Below are 15905 nucleotides of genomic sequence, written 5' to 3' on the forward strand. Positions count from 1 at the left end.
AAGGCTAGGTTGAGGTTAGTGTGAGGGTTCATTTAGGGTTAGGGTTCATTAGGAATATATGGTTAGTGTTACATTTGTTAATATATTATTACCCATAAAATTTAAGTAATGCCTTACATTCTTAGATTAGTGTTAAGGTTTAATTAGAAATTAGTTAGAGATAAGGTTAGGGTTAAAGTTATAGAATAAAGATTGGGATCAAGGTTATAACTAGTTTTAAGGTTATGCTAGGGTTCGGGTTCAGTTAGGGTTAGTGTTAGGGTTCAATTAGGATTATATGAGATATTTGAGTTAGGATGTGGGTTAGTGTTAAATCATGATGAGAGTTTAGATAGCATTAGGGTTAGGGTCAATGTTAGATTATGTTTTAAATAAGGGAAACATTTGAATTAGGGTTGGGGTTGAGTAAGGCTTATGGTTAGAGTTTAATTAGTGTTCTAGTTAGAATTAGGGTTCCATTAGAATCAAGATTGAGATTATGACTAGGATTCAATTGGAGTTAAGGTAAAATTGGGGTTATAAGAAAACATTTGAGTTAGGTTAAGGGATAAGGTTAAAAATTAGGTAAATACAATTAAATTAGGGTTAGCTTTCAATAAGGGCTAGGGATATGGTTAAGATTAACATTCAATTTGATTCATGGTTTAGTAAGTGTTAAAGTTAGGGTTCATTTAAATTTAGGATTAATGCTCAATCCTTATTATTGATAGGGTTAGAGCTACAATTAATGTTAGTATAAATTTTTAGTCATGATTATGTTAGGGTTAGTATTAGATTAGGGTTAAGATTATGGTTAGAGTTAATGTTAGATTAGGGCTCAATTAGGGCATAATTTTGAGTTAGGGTTAGGTTTGAGTTAAGGTAAATAATTAGGGTTATAACTAAAATTAGGGTTATCAATATAATTAGGGTTAGTGTTAGGGCTATAATTTAATTAGGGTTAAACTCTAATTCTAATCATAGCCTAATGAAGACTAACCCTAATCATAATTAAATCCTAATCATAATTAGACACTAACATATCTTTTCATTTAATAATTACAATTTATTAAAATTAATTTTATTATTCATTATTATTATTAATTTTATTCATATTTTATAAATATTATAAATTTTTAAAAATAAATAATTATATTAATCATTTTCATTAATTATAATATTATATTATTTTAATTTTACTTATTTTTAAAAATTTACTTTAAATTTAATCATTATAATTTATTAATATTATATTAATTTTGTGAATATTTTATTTTATATTATTATTGATTTTAATTTTATTAATTTATATTTTATTATTATATATATTTTTATTTTAAATTTAAAAAAAGAAAGGGGGGTAAGCCCTTGCAGCCTCGTGGTTGAGGGCCTCCCTCCCCGAATTTTCCACACCCTCACATGGAATTTGGGGAGGAGTGCCCTCAGGCATGTGAGGTTGTGGGGGCCCACTGCCCACTTTCCTTTTTTTCATGGCAACGACAACAGGCGCAAATAGCACAGAAAACACGACAGGGTTGGTTTTGTTTCCCGAGGTGTGAGGCACACAAATGTGTAAGTTGCCAGAGATGTGAGCTGATAGGGATGCCTATAGGGGTTGTTTGGTAGGGGCATTCTTCTGGCTCTGTAGCGAGTGCCCAATTGCAGGATCCACAACCAACTTTCAATAATTTTTTTTTGATTTTTACACTATGTTTCAAGAATGAACCAATAAAAAGAGGGGGAAATTAAATAAATAATTTAATTATAAAATTATTGTTTAAATCTTTAATTTTGTATATTAAATTAAATAAATACAATAACATTCAGTATTAACAAACTAATAATTTAGTTACTATTTACTAATTAAATCATAAAACAGTGTTGACTTATTAGATTCTCTCACCAAGGAATATGTACAACTCATTTAAACATAAATAAATTAGTTGCTTTGTACACACAAAGATGACGAAGATGGATGACGATTGTACATCATCAATATAATAGACCTCAATAAACCTCGACTCTTTCTTACGTACAAAACTATTTTAAATTTGTCCTCGTTAGTTTGGCTCTGTTGACTACTCTGCAACGTGCCCAAATAAGGTGACGCCATTGCAGCCTGTTCCAAAAAAGCACGCTTGGAGTTAGTACCACCAAATTCATACAACTGTGATTTTTTATTTGTATATGCTTTCATGGGAAGAACACTTGTTAAGCTTTTCATAGGTGGGGCATCTGAAACGCTGAAAGAGATTGCTTTGTAAGTGCAGCTACTAACTTGGCATTCGTCAAACCAGAAAATGCAATTCACATTCTACAGTTTAAAAAATCCAGGCCCATATGTCATTTGCTCTACCAAGTTAGTTATTTAATTTTATTTGACTTTCGAAAAACGTTTTTGGTCATACAACTACAAATAGATGACGCAGCATGCGCTGAATCAGTCCTGTAAAAATGCAATGTCACCTTCGACAGAGTTTTAAAAAAAAATCCATTGATGAAGAAGCATTTGAATATAGCGGAAGTGTAATATTAGTCGTTATAACTAATTTTGTGTATTTACATATTGATACATTAAATTTTGAGAATTTTTTTTTGATTGTTTCTACATACGATTTAACTAGTTATAGCTATTGGGCGTGGGTTCTGTCTAGTTATAGCTATTGGGCGTGGGTTCTGTTATGCACATAAGATTAAAAAAAATAAACTTATCAAAACGTTGTTCATACTTACTTAAATTTGCTCTAGTACAGTGCACTTAATTACGCGTGAAATTTAAACTACCGTACCTGATGTCTTCATTGAGCGAGAATGTAGCAAAATGCACACGGAATACAACGGTTTCATATTTTCTATGGATAGCACGCATTAAAATACCTGCTGGTATTTGTATTTTTATATTATATTAATATAAGAGGAGTAGGAAGAGGAGGAGGAGGCTGCTGCATAAGTAAGTTAACATTTGTTATCTTCTGCTAAGTTGTGGATTGCAACCCTGCAGCCATTTCTGTTAAGGTAAAAGCTTCATAGCAGCAACACCATCTGTTAAGAAATTGAAAGTTGATGTGTGTGGATCGAAAAAGTATGGGAGAGATGAGTGGGGAGGGGCTTTTGAGATCCATGGGGACGCTGGTACAAATGACAATCGAAGCAGAACAGAATTGGACGGTGGGACTCTGTCGAGGCAGCTGGACGAAACCCAGCAGAGCTGGCTGTTGGGGCAGGATGAGAAGAAGAAGAAGAAGAAGAAATATGTGGATTTAGGGTGCGTGGTGGTGAGCCAACAGGCCTTGAAATGGATACTGTACAGCTTTGCCTTGGCCGCCATTGTTACTGCTCTCGCTCTCATCATCGCCAAGACGCTGCCCAAGCACCACCACGCTCAGCCGCCTCCTGACAATTACACGCTTGCTCTTCACAAAGCACTTCAATTCTTCAACGCGCAAAAATGTATCCATCACATCTCTTTACACTTTATGAACCTTCATTTCTGGGGTTTTCTTGTTTGTTCGTGGTGGTTATTCAGGTGGTGTTTTTGGGAACGGTTTAAATCATATACATTAGGCTTACGTTTCTAGACTTAAAAGTGTTGAACATTCAGAGTTGATTGACATTTTCTAGGCTTAATATGTTGTTTAAGGTGTGTTGTCACACTAAAAATACATTTATAAGCTTAAAAGTGTTAAATGTTCTGGACTGACTAACATTCTCTAGTGTGTGGTTTAAGGCTAGCTTTGTTTTTGTAGTGTATAAGATTGTATAATGTTCTATTATGATTTAATTGCATAGTGTTTTTGTAATTTTTGAATCAACTGTTATCGACCCCTATTTCATGAGTAGTAGTTCATCTCCATCTGTCATGAATATGAATGACACTTATTGTATGTAGATGATGTTCATAAGAGTTATACATTAAGATCTTATAAGAGGTCATCCATCTCAAACTATTGTAATTTAAATGCATTAATGCAATTTATTTTTTTATAAATCAAACCTAAAACTATGTAATTTTCGAATCCATCTTTATCAATCCATATTTCATGAACAATGATTCAAAAAAAAATCCCATCTTTCTTAAAGTATATAAATATAATTCATAAGAATGAACATTGCTCATCCATTACTGATTTTACTTAAATTACACCGCCCCATTTAATATATAACAAGTACACCACATGAATGTAAATTGAATCCTTCATTGGTTGATTAATCTTATGTTTTTGGGATTTTTGTTGGCTATAGCGGGAGTTTTGCCCAAGGCAAATAATGTTTCGTGGAGAGGAAATTCAGGCCTTCAAGACGGGATTTCAGACCCTTCCGTCAGTGCGATTCTGCCCAAGGTGGGACATTCTTTTCTTCTTTCTACTATAACATCGTTTAAATTAGAGAATTGTTTCTACAACCCATAATATTTTTATCATGATTTCAAGAGTTGAGAGGAAAGGGTGTATGCTAAAGAGAAAGTTGAACCCACAACTCATTTCAATTATTAATTATCATTTTGAATTGTATAATAGAATTGGGAGAAAATACTTTTGTAAAGTCTGCAATTTGCAAATCTTCATCTTTTATACTTTTATTTATATTTTTGGTGATAATGTTTCCCTTTCAGCTCAGTCATAGTATTTGATTTCACAAATAGAATATATTTTGAAATGTTATGATTGTGTGGGGAGTTGAAGAGAGCCAATATATTCTTGAGTTAATAATTTGACATGTAAGGTAGGTTTGAACTCTATAGAATTGTCAATTTATACTGTAACTAGATCTCTCACCTCTTCTATTTTCTCTTATTGGTCTTATAAGAAGATTTTTCCCTTCTTTCTTACTTTGGAATACCCTACACTTCTCATTTGAATTCTCTTAGTGCTTGTTGTAGTTGCAAAATTACTTCAATGACTACCAATAGCAAGCGAAATGGACTAATTTGAAAAATCACTAGCCTTAAGATTGAGGAGGGGGGTCGAGAAATGCCCTATTGAATCCTCTTTTTATGTTCTAGTTTTTTTTGTAGCAATTGCAAGCTTAAAAGCTATATCTAAAGATTCAAAAAATAAATAAATGGTCAACTCTTTATGAAGGACAAAGGAAAGACCTAAAAGAAATTTAGGAAGTGCCTTTTCTAAATCTAAAATATTGAGTTTGAATTAGAGCTTGATAAAGGTATCAATATATTGTTGAACTAACTGACAAATATTAATGATTTTTAAAAAAATATTTGATTGTTATAGGAAAGCCCAAGGTTAATTAGTTCAATAATATATCAAGCTCAATCTATGATCCTAGAGGAATAACAAGAGTTTGATTCGGCTTTCTCTTATATCATTCTGACCTTCAAACAATTTTCTTTGTTTTAGCAATGCAAATTTTATTTTGTTCTAGAATATCCTTATCTATGTGATGGGAAAATTTGATATGGACTTATTTTTGTAGTTTCTTGATAGGGCCAATTGATTAAGATTCAAATAATCACAATAGAAAAAATATATGATAGCAAGGACTTATAATCATCTCCAACTCTTATCAAATAGAAATAGAAATTAATCTGCATTCAATGTAAATAAGAGATATCGTAAATTGAATAAAAAACTTGAAGTACCTTGTTATGTTATGTTTCAAAATTGTAACACTATCATAGTATTCTTTAATTGTATCTTAATAAAAAAATAGGGTATGTGCAGGATCATGGTGTGCCAAAATAGGCCCTTAAGTGGCAATGAAATTTTAGAAAATAAGAGTTATGCAACTTGACATAAAAATTTGAATAAGTTGTGAAAATTATTTTTAAAATATGTAAGTAGAGAATATATAGAAATTGAATGCAGTTTCTAAGCTACTAGTTGTTTTTTGGAAAAAAAAAATCCTATTTGATGAAAATTTCAAATTTCAATGCAGTGGTACTATAATTTCAGGAAAAAAAAAAGAAGTAGACATATGTCTGACCACCCTAATCACAATCAAATCATAATATTTTTTTATAATATTTATAATATAAGTATCAGACTCATGTCCGGATGTGACACATATTTTTTTTTATCATGAAGGAGCATATGTGTGGAGGGAAATGGGGAGTAGTAGTCGTCGGAAGTCTAAACGCAAAAGAAAACTTTCAAATGACCAAATTGAAGTGTATAGATAAAGAGATAGAGAATGTCATAGGAGGAGAAGACAAGGTATGTTAAATATTGCTAATGTTACTTCAACTTAAGAGGAAATTGAATTTGAAAATGTACCACAAGTTATTGAAAATGAAAATGTAGATTTTGAAAGTGAAAATATTGAAAATTTTGAAAATGTTGAAAGTAATAATGAAAATGCTCAACATGTGGAAACTTTTGACATAGGAGGTGAAAATGTGGAAAACTTTAACATTGAAGGTGGAATTGCTCAACCAAGTGAACCATATGTAACACCTAATTACTTTAGAAATGAAGATCCTCTCATGGATGAAAGACAAATTCCAAATCCAAGACCTTCAAGAACCCCAAAATGGCTATTTGAAATCGATGAGAACATTATTGCAAATCTTGAAGGCAAGAGGTCAACAAGAACCGTTCGGTTGTGGGCTACACAACTTTTCAACCAAAATTTTAGCAATAAGACATTGACCAAGCAATGCCAACTCTTTGTTCAATTGCTAAAGATGATAAATATGAGACCATTGCTAAACAAATTGAAGATTCGTATGAACAAGAAGATGGAGAGAAATTCTATTATTGCAAAAAATCTATTTGACGCTCTCAATTCTATTGGAAAGAATACCAAAGAAAGAGATAAGAGAGCCGCTCGAAGAGTGATTACAACCTCCTTAGTAAGCCATCAATTGAGGAAGGCTCATCAAATGAGACAAACTTGTGTTGATTTTAACATAAACCGTAAAACTTTGGATAGAGCACTTGCACGAAGACAAAGACTTGACGATCCACTTCAACAAGATACATGGGAATTTGGTGGGAGGCTTCCACGTGTTGATAGAAAGTTGACTGACAATATGAAGGAAGAGATTCAACAATTTAGGCACTCTAATTCTAGAGTGTGGCCCAATGTAAATGACATTTTGAAATTAAGAATAGGCAACCGAGACCGCACACCGCATCCCAAACATTTCTTGGAATCAAGCCAAACAATGTTGTACAATTTTTTTTGTGAATTACATCGAACTTTGCAAATATCACAAAGGGCCTTTGAATCTTTGAAACCATTTTATTGTGTTCCTCTTAAGATTCACAATACCTGTGTTGCAAGTACCATGTGGAGTTTTCAATGTACCATGAACTTTTATGTCATATTCGTTCCATGATGCATACTAATGAGATGTTGCAGGAGTGTGGTGCAATGCTATTTCTGAGATCATCAAGAGACTTGCAAGATCTATTTTTATGCCCTAGAGATGATGATTGTTATTTCTATAGAAATGATTGTTTGAATGAGAAGTGCTCAGAATAAGGTGGGTTGTCAAAGTTTGTTTCATATTTTCATGAGGGTAGAGAACACAAGTTTGGAAATAATTATGTTGAGAAAAAAAGATACGAGACAGTGAAATATACTTTGAAGAGTGGAGGTGAAGGTTCTAGATGCGAATTAGTCTCAAGAGAAGTGAGTATTGCTGATTTTATTTTGGATTTTAAGGAAAATCTTTTCTACAAGTATGCAAGGCACATCCATAGGTCTCAGTTGTTGGATCAACAATTCAGGATGTGTAAGAACTCTTTTCCGATTGGCACTATTGTATTAGTGGTTGATATTGCAGATAACTATACATTGCAACCACAGAATGAGGTACTGTCTCAATACTACAATTCAGTCCAGATTGCTATTTTTGTTCACATTACATATAGAAATGCTCCTGATAGTATAGAAGAGGACATGAAGATAATCAAGGAGTATCATTTTTATATGAGTGATGATAGATCACACTCCTCCGAGTATGTGCAACGTTCTTTCGAGAATTTTTTTGAGTTCTTGCATGAGAAAGATATTGCAATTGACCGACATATAATATGGTCAAATAACTGTACGAGTCAATTCAAGAATGCCCATATGTTTTATTGGTTGAGTAGAATGCATGTGGAGAGGCGTATACCTCATATTTGGTGTTTTTTTGAGGCAGGGCATGGGAAGGAAGAGCATGATGGAGCAGGTGCATGTTTGAAGAGAGCTCTAGTTAAGGAGCAATTGAGGATTTCAGGTGCAAATTTCTCTGATGCACGTTCTATTGTTGATTGGTGTAGTTCAGCATTGTCACATGAAGGTACTCTTGATTCAACAGTGAGTAGATTCTTTTGGTTGGTTGAGGAGGGAACAGTGGGAGGTAGATTGGATTGTCAAACAATTAAAGATTCTTCAAAGATGCATTCATTTCTCAGCTCAGATGCAAGTACATGGACCATTTGGACACGAGTGTTGGCTTGTTTTTGTCAAAGTTGTGTTCAGTGTGATTGGGATCAGTGCGAGTCAAGTGAGTGGGTTGATACATGGGTTCCCCACTATCTAACTCCTTTATCTCAAACAATATCCTTGTCAAACGATGACATGGAAAGTTCACTTGAGTATGATCGTCTATCAGATCTTGTACAACCAGGACATGTTTTTGCAGTTTTTGCACCGTAAGGGAATGAAGAGAGATCATAATATTGGTTGGCACGATGTGTACATGGAAAACAAAAGCTAACACAACCAGTGACAGATGATGATGGGTTCACATATCCTACAAGTTTAGTTGTTGTTGTGGGAATTTGGTTGCAAACATACATGATTAGAAAGAATGGCATACCTACATTTGAAGACTATGAGAGATACAAAACCATTATAATGTATTCACACCCTATTATAGCTACAAATGTCAAGTTGTTGAAGCATCAAGCAAAACCGAAGATCAAAGAGCTATGGACAGTGACTACTATTGATCATGAAGCAATATTGGATACTCTTAAACAAAGAGATGACCCTTCAGGCACACTTGAGTAGTAGGTCTTTAATGGTACCTTATTTTTTTTTATCATGCATTTCATTTTGAACAATGATCATTAAACCTTAATGATCAAGTTTGTTACGTGTATATTAAGGATGTCTTGAAAATGCAGGTCTATTGATGAATGTTTTTTTTTGGCAACACGGTTTTGGCATGCACATAGCGGGTACACGATATAATCAGAAGGGACGTTTTTTTGCAACACGACTTATTATCATGCATTTGATGAGATTTACAATTTTTGATGATATAATTATCGCAAAACCTTTATGCTCATGCAGGTCTTTATTAATGATATATAATAGTACATCACATTATGATTTTTGATGATATACAGGTTCATGCTAGATCATTCGCCGTTGACAAGACCCTCTCTTGGTGATGGTACATATTCTTTTGTGCATTATTGAGATAAAATTTTGTGCATAAAAATTAAGTCAAGTGAATGTATTGCTATTTAGAAATGACCATATCTACCATCGTCTTCAACCATGCAGAGAAATGCAGTGAGAAGGGCTTTAATCAACATGCGTCTTTCTTCAAAGTTATGCTTGTATACTTTGCAGAGAAACTGGTAAGTCTCATAATTATACAATCTTGTGTGTCTTAAAAATGTTTGAAATGATCTATTTATAATTTGCCAAACTAATTTGTATTAAGTGCTATAATTTGTTTCTTGTAGCACATTCATTCAGCATAAAAAGGTTACTTATTTTGGTCTTCATTAAATGCAGGCATTGTTGTACGTAAGATTTTCTCTTAGGACATGAGGATGTCTGATGTAGATGAAGTGGGATGTTGTATTTGTATATGGATGTGAATTGATGTAACATTGTTATTGGTTTAGTTATATTGATGATAATGTCCATGTATCTGTACATGAGTACATTGGTTTAGTTATATTGATGATAATGTCCATGTATTTGTACATGAGTACATTGGTGTAGTTGTATTGATAATGAAAAAAAAAATCATGTTTGCATATCCCTTCATGGATGTCACATGTGGTGCAGGAGCACCTAGGTCTCATTTTCATCTCAGGTTTGATAGCAATTTTGGTTTTTATTAGTTTTAAGTTGGAAAGTTGTCTAAGATGTTTTTGAAGTTGTTCTAGGTTGTTTGGATGAGTTTTGAACTCATTGTGTGGTTTTGGTTTCTTGTTTTCATCTTTTTCCTCAAAGTTGCCAGTTTGGAGTTGCCTGGCAAAATGATGGAAAAGTGAGTTTTTAATGTGGTTTTTGTTTTGAAAGTTCTTAGACATGTCTTATGCTTGGTTTTTAGGTGTGAGTAGTTCTCTTAGTTGATTGTAGGTCTTTGAGATCAACCTTGCATTTTCTAGGCACCAAAAGTTGTCATTTAGGCATCAAATGTTAAATTTAAGTGCTCTTGGACATGTACCAGTCTGTATAGGAGGCTAACCAACTGGGAGAGGTATTTAATCTCCTGTTTGAACTATTGTAAGGGTTGTTCATTCAAAATTATTAGGCATTTTGAGAATTTGCACTAAAAGTTCCTTGTTTTTCACTATGTTTTGACTCCAAGTGAGCAGCAGTCCGTACGCCTATTGTACTTGTCCGTACTATTTTGGAATTTTCATGTTCTTTCATGTTTCCTGAAGCTTTTCCCTTTGGTGGCATTTAATTTCATCAAGTTTTGAATTTTGTGCAAAAATATTTGGTTTTGACAGTTTCACTGCCTTGTCTAGGAAATTAGCAAGGATGCTTGACGAACTTGGCTTCTTGAGGCCCTAAATGCTCATGGCTTCCCAAGAACCAGTTGGTCAACTTGTAAGATATGTACATACTTGCTTTGATTTCAAAATTGCAGGTGTAGGAAGTTTTGTGGCCATGGAGCCCTAGGCAAGTGTGCCATTTGGCTAGGGTCCTTGAAGAAGTTTGATGCTTTGCTCTTCTATAGCAAATGCATTCATCAGATGGATAGACTTATCTTGTTGTCCAAGATTGTAGATGAAAGCTAAGAGACTTTCTAAGCCAAGAGAAGGAAGGTTGTATTTTCAGTTTGTGTAAATTGTAACAAAAACAGTGAGTCACTGTTTTGGAGTTTGTATCCACTCAATTCTTTCTCTCCACCATATATTGGTGTGTGTAAGGCCTGGTTTCTTCTCAATTTGTTTGTAAACAAGGACTATGAGTGGTTTTAGATCCTACCCATGGGTTTTGTGTTTGCCAATATCAAGCAATGATCTCTTTAGGCAGAGTTGAAACGCCCAACAGGCTGTCATAGTCATTTATGACTGATTTTAGCATTTTAAATGAAGTTGTTATTGCATTCTTCCTCTTCCAAATAGAAGGTATGAAGGAATACAAACAACCAAGGATAGAGCAGTAATAGAAAGGCACCAATCAGACCTTTGCAAAGGTGTTTTGACAGTGGTAAAGTGCAGGTCAAAGTGGAAAAACAGTGAAAGGAGAAAAGTGCAGTCATAAATGTCTTGATAGTGAACAAATCTTTGTTTGTAATTGCCTAATGGATTTTGTGTAGGGATAATGTGATATTTGTGTGTCTTTAATGATAGACATGTTCTCTTGTTTTGAAATTTAATTGGTTTTCATACCTAAGATGTGTTTGTAGACAACAAGAAAGGGAAAGTTGTCATTGTTGCATACCTCTCATGAGCAATTTTTGGAAATCTTGTTCTCTAACCTTGGAAAGGTACACAGTTATCTTTTTGTGGCTTAACTAACATGTAACAGGGTAGAACCAAGTTTGCATGGTTCATTTTGAAGGTCTTAAACTTGTTAGTCCATATTTGCCACCAAAACCCTTCCAAACCCTCCTTTTTGCACTCATTTTTGGGACAGTCATGGAGAAGGCTTAAGGGACCCTAAAACTCAAAAAATCTTCAAGAACTCCCAAAAGGGTGTCCAAATATCAACTTCTTTTTGTCTAGAAGTCCATCGCTAGAGCAGGGTGAGCACAAAACCCCAAAAGGAGGGCTATTTCCTAGTAGCGCGTTGTAGGCCTAAAACTTGGATTTTGTCAAATCGGGTATGACAAAGAAGGTTGTAAAGCAAAAAAACCAACAAATCAAGTTGAAATAAGTGAACCTTGCATGAATCCAACACATTTGGTGAGTTTGACTCCATAAGTCGGTTTTGTAGCATTTGTGAAGGAATACTAAAACAATGGAGTTGAAGCCCTTGAGCAACCAGGAAGTGTTTGACTTAGGGAGGTGGAACAAGGAGAGTTGCTAGGTTTCCTACTAGCTTGTTGCACTTTGATTTTGGTGTCTACACCATGAAACAACAAGAACCTATCACTTAGTAACCATACAAGCCTATTGGACAACTCACTTGAACTATCTCCCTATCAACATGCAAGTGTAATGGTAAATATGTGTATACAATACATGGAAATATTCATGATCATTATGTGTCTATAGTGTAATGCTTGTTTATATATAATTTTAGTGCTCAAGGGACGACGCCGGTAGGGTATGACCTCGAGCGTTGGATCGAGTAGGGGGGAAAAATAGGAGCATGCGTAGGGTAATAATGCTTAACTAGACATATCGAAGAAAAAAGTTCGTCATCGCAATGAGAAGAATGAGAAATTGGCCACGCAACAACATTCCATTGAGTGAGACTGACGATTTTTTTGCCAACCAAAAAATTGTTGCCCTAATAAAACCATAAGGCAACTTGAAAAACTGAGATAGGCTTTTGTAGGGACCCCTCTCATCGCCCCATAGGTTCAAATAGATCATTTGCAGGTGCCACGGATTCTGAGTTAGGGTCCATCAAAGTTTGACAATTTTGAGCACTTAGGGCGCTCAAGGGACGACGCCGGTAGGGTATGACCCCGAACATTGGATCAAGTGGGGGGGGTAAAATAGGAGCATGCATAGGGTAATAATGCCTAACTGGACATGTCAGAGCTGATGGTTCATCATCGCGATGAGAAGAACGAGAAATCGACCACGTGACAACATTCCATTGAGTGAGATTGACGATTTTTTCGCCAACCGAAAAATTGCTGCCCTAATAAAATTGTAAGGAAACTTGAAAAACCGAGATAGGCTTTTGTAGGGACCCCTCTCGTGGCCCCGTAGGTTCAAACGGATCATTTGTAGGTGCCATGGATTCTGAGTTAGGACCCATCAAAGTTTGACAATTTTGAGCACTTAGGGCGCTCAAGGGATGACGCCGGTAGGGTATGACCCCGAGCGTTGGATCGAGTGGGGGGGGGGAAATAGAAGCATGCATAGGGTAATAATGCCTAACTGGACATGTCAGAGCTGACGATTCGTCATCGCGACGAGAAGAACAAGAAATCGGCCACGCGACAACATTCGATTGAGTGAGACTGACGATATTTCGCCAACCGAAAAATTGCTGCCCTAATAAAACGTAGGGCAAATTGAAAAATCGAGATAGGATTTTGTAGGGACCCCTCTTGTGGCCCTATAGGTTCAAATGGATCATTTGTAGGTGCCATGGATTCTGAGTTAGGGCCCCTCAAAGTTTGACAATTTTGAGCACTTAGGGCGCTCAAGGGACGACACTGGTAGGGTATGACCCTGAGCGTTGGATCGAGTGGGGGGGGAAAATAGGAGCATGCGTAGGGTAATAATGCCTAACTGGACATGTCAGAGTTGACGGTTTTTCATTGCGATGAGCAGAACGAGAAATCGGCCACGCAACAACATTCCATTGAGTGAGACTGACGATTTTTTTGCCAATCGAAAAATTGCCGCCCTAATAAAACTGTAGGGAAACTTGAAAAACCGAGATAGGATTTTGTAGGGACCCCTCTCATGGCCCCGTAGGTTCAAACAGATCATTTGCAGGTGCCACAGATTCTGAGTTAGGGCCCGTCAAAGTTTGACTATTTTGAGCACTTAGGGTGTTCAAGGGACGACGCCGGTAGGGTATGACCCTGAGCGTTGGATCGAGTGGGGGGGGGGGGGGGGGGGAATAGGAGCATGCATAGGGTAATAATGCCTAACTGGACATGTCAGAGCCGACGGTTCGTCATCGTGTCCAGCAAAACAAGAAATTGGCCACGTGACAACATTCGATTGAGTGAGACTGACGATTTTTTTGCCAACCGAAAAATTTCTGCCCTAATAAAACCCTAGGACAACTTGAAAAATCAAGATAGGATTTTGTAGGGAACCCTCTCGTGGCCCCATATTTTCAAACAGATCATTTGCAGGTGCCACAGATTCCGAGTTAGGGCTCATCAACGTTTGACAATTTTGAGCACTTAGGGCACTCAAGGGATGATGCCGGTAGGGTATGACCCCGAGCGTTGGATCGAGTGGGGGGGAAAAATAGGAGCATGCATAGGGTAATAATGCCTAACAGGACATGTCGGAGCCGACGATTCATCATCGCGATGAGCAGAACGAGAAATCGACCACGCGACAACATTCGATTGAGTGAGACTGACGATTTTTTCGCCAACCGAAAAATTGTTGCCCTAATAAAACCCCGAGCGTTCGACCGAGGTGGGGGGAAAAATAGGACCATGTATAGGGTAATAATGAATTATATCAAGTATTGTTCATTAAATGAATTGTATTGTATTGTTGATTAAATGAATTGTATTGTTCATAAATTGTATTGTTCATTAAATGAATTGTATTGTATTGTTCATTATAAAAAAAACACTTACGATGAAATGAAATGAATTGTATTGTTCATTAAATAGCCATTATTAACCATTGTTAATTATTGGAATGAATATTAAAGATTTCCATGATAACACCACGCACAGATGAGAAACAATTTATATGATCAAATATCAACTTCTGTATATATAAAAATGTCAAATGATTAGAAATGTATGTCCATACACAAATATGACATAAACGCCAACTGAAACAAAATGTATGTCTAAATACGTGAATGTATGTCCATATACAAAATATACATGCCAACTAGACATGTAAGCATCCCAAAATTATCTATAACATCCTAAGCTACTAATGGATCATCAAAATCGATCCTCTTCGCCGCACTGCTCGGCTCTGAAGGATCCTGCACAAGAAAAACAAACCACGATTAATATTAGTTATATTATATAATTCACATTTGAAAAGTTAACATAAAAATGAACTATATTTGAACTATTCATGTTTACCTCATCTCCACATTTTCTCTTCAGCTTTGCAGGACTCTTGATGTATATCTTCAGTAGAGGAGGTATGTTTTGAATATTTTCATACACAACCTACATATGTTCAGAAACATGACATTGATACAAGTTAGCATATAATTGTCACTAATAATAATAAATTTTATCTACTAATCAAAAAATAAAATAAACACACATCTACTCGAGGCATCTCTTCTTCTTCTTTAGGTATACTGGGTGTAGTCATCAAGGATGTGAAGCCAAGAATTATCTATATATATACACAACAAGTATATGAAACTATCAATCTATATCTAGACATGTATAATCACTATAAGTTATTTAAACTATCCATTCAATCATATTTGCATTCAATTACCTTTCCCTTGTCTCCAGTTGCACTACCAGATCCTAAATCACACTACCCCGCACTCGTGCTGCTTGTGCCCTACAAGAGTAAAATAAGATATACATGAAAGTTACTACATAATCTAATTAATACCAATACAAATGATGAGCATGTATGTACAATAAAATACAAACGACCGTCAAGCTATCAAGGCCAAATGAAATGGCCGACAAGGTGCCCTCCTGAATCTGTCTCAACTCATCCTCGGTCATCAACTGTTAAATAGACCATGTAAATAAAAATTAGTACTTAATATTATCTAATTTATAAATATTTAATTAAAATATAACATGAATTGTGAAAATACAAATCTTGCCACTACATCATCAATGTATGATGACGGTGCCTCCTTGCCTCTAGCATGTGAGGACTCCCCAAGGTATCCTCTAGTCTATGTAATAACATCTGGTGCATCATGCATCTCATGCACCTCATAATTTGCAC

At 35.3% G+C, this 15905-nt stretch overlaps 1 pseudogene; it reads left to right on the forward strand.

Annotated features, from left to right (window-relative positions):
• LOC131045305 (endoglucanase 25-like) overlaps window positions 1–15905 on the forward strand; it is an 80666-nt pseudogene that overhangs the window by 36573 nt on the left and 28188 nt on the right.

Source organism: Cryptomeria japonica, chromosome 3, assembly GCF_030272615.1.
Source record: "Cryptomeria japonica chromosome 3, Sugi_1.0, whole genome shotgun sequence".
In the NCBI taxonomy this organism is placed as follows: domain Eukaryota; kingdom Viridiplantae; phylum Streptophyta; class Pinopsida; order Cupressales; family Cupressaceae; genus Cryptomeria; species Cryptomeria japonica.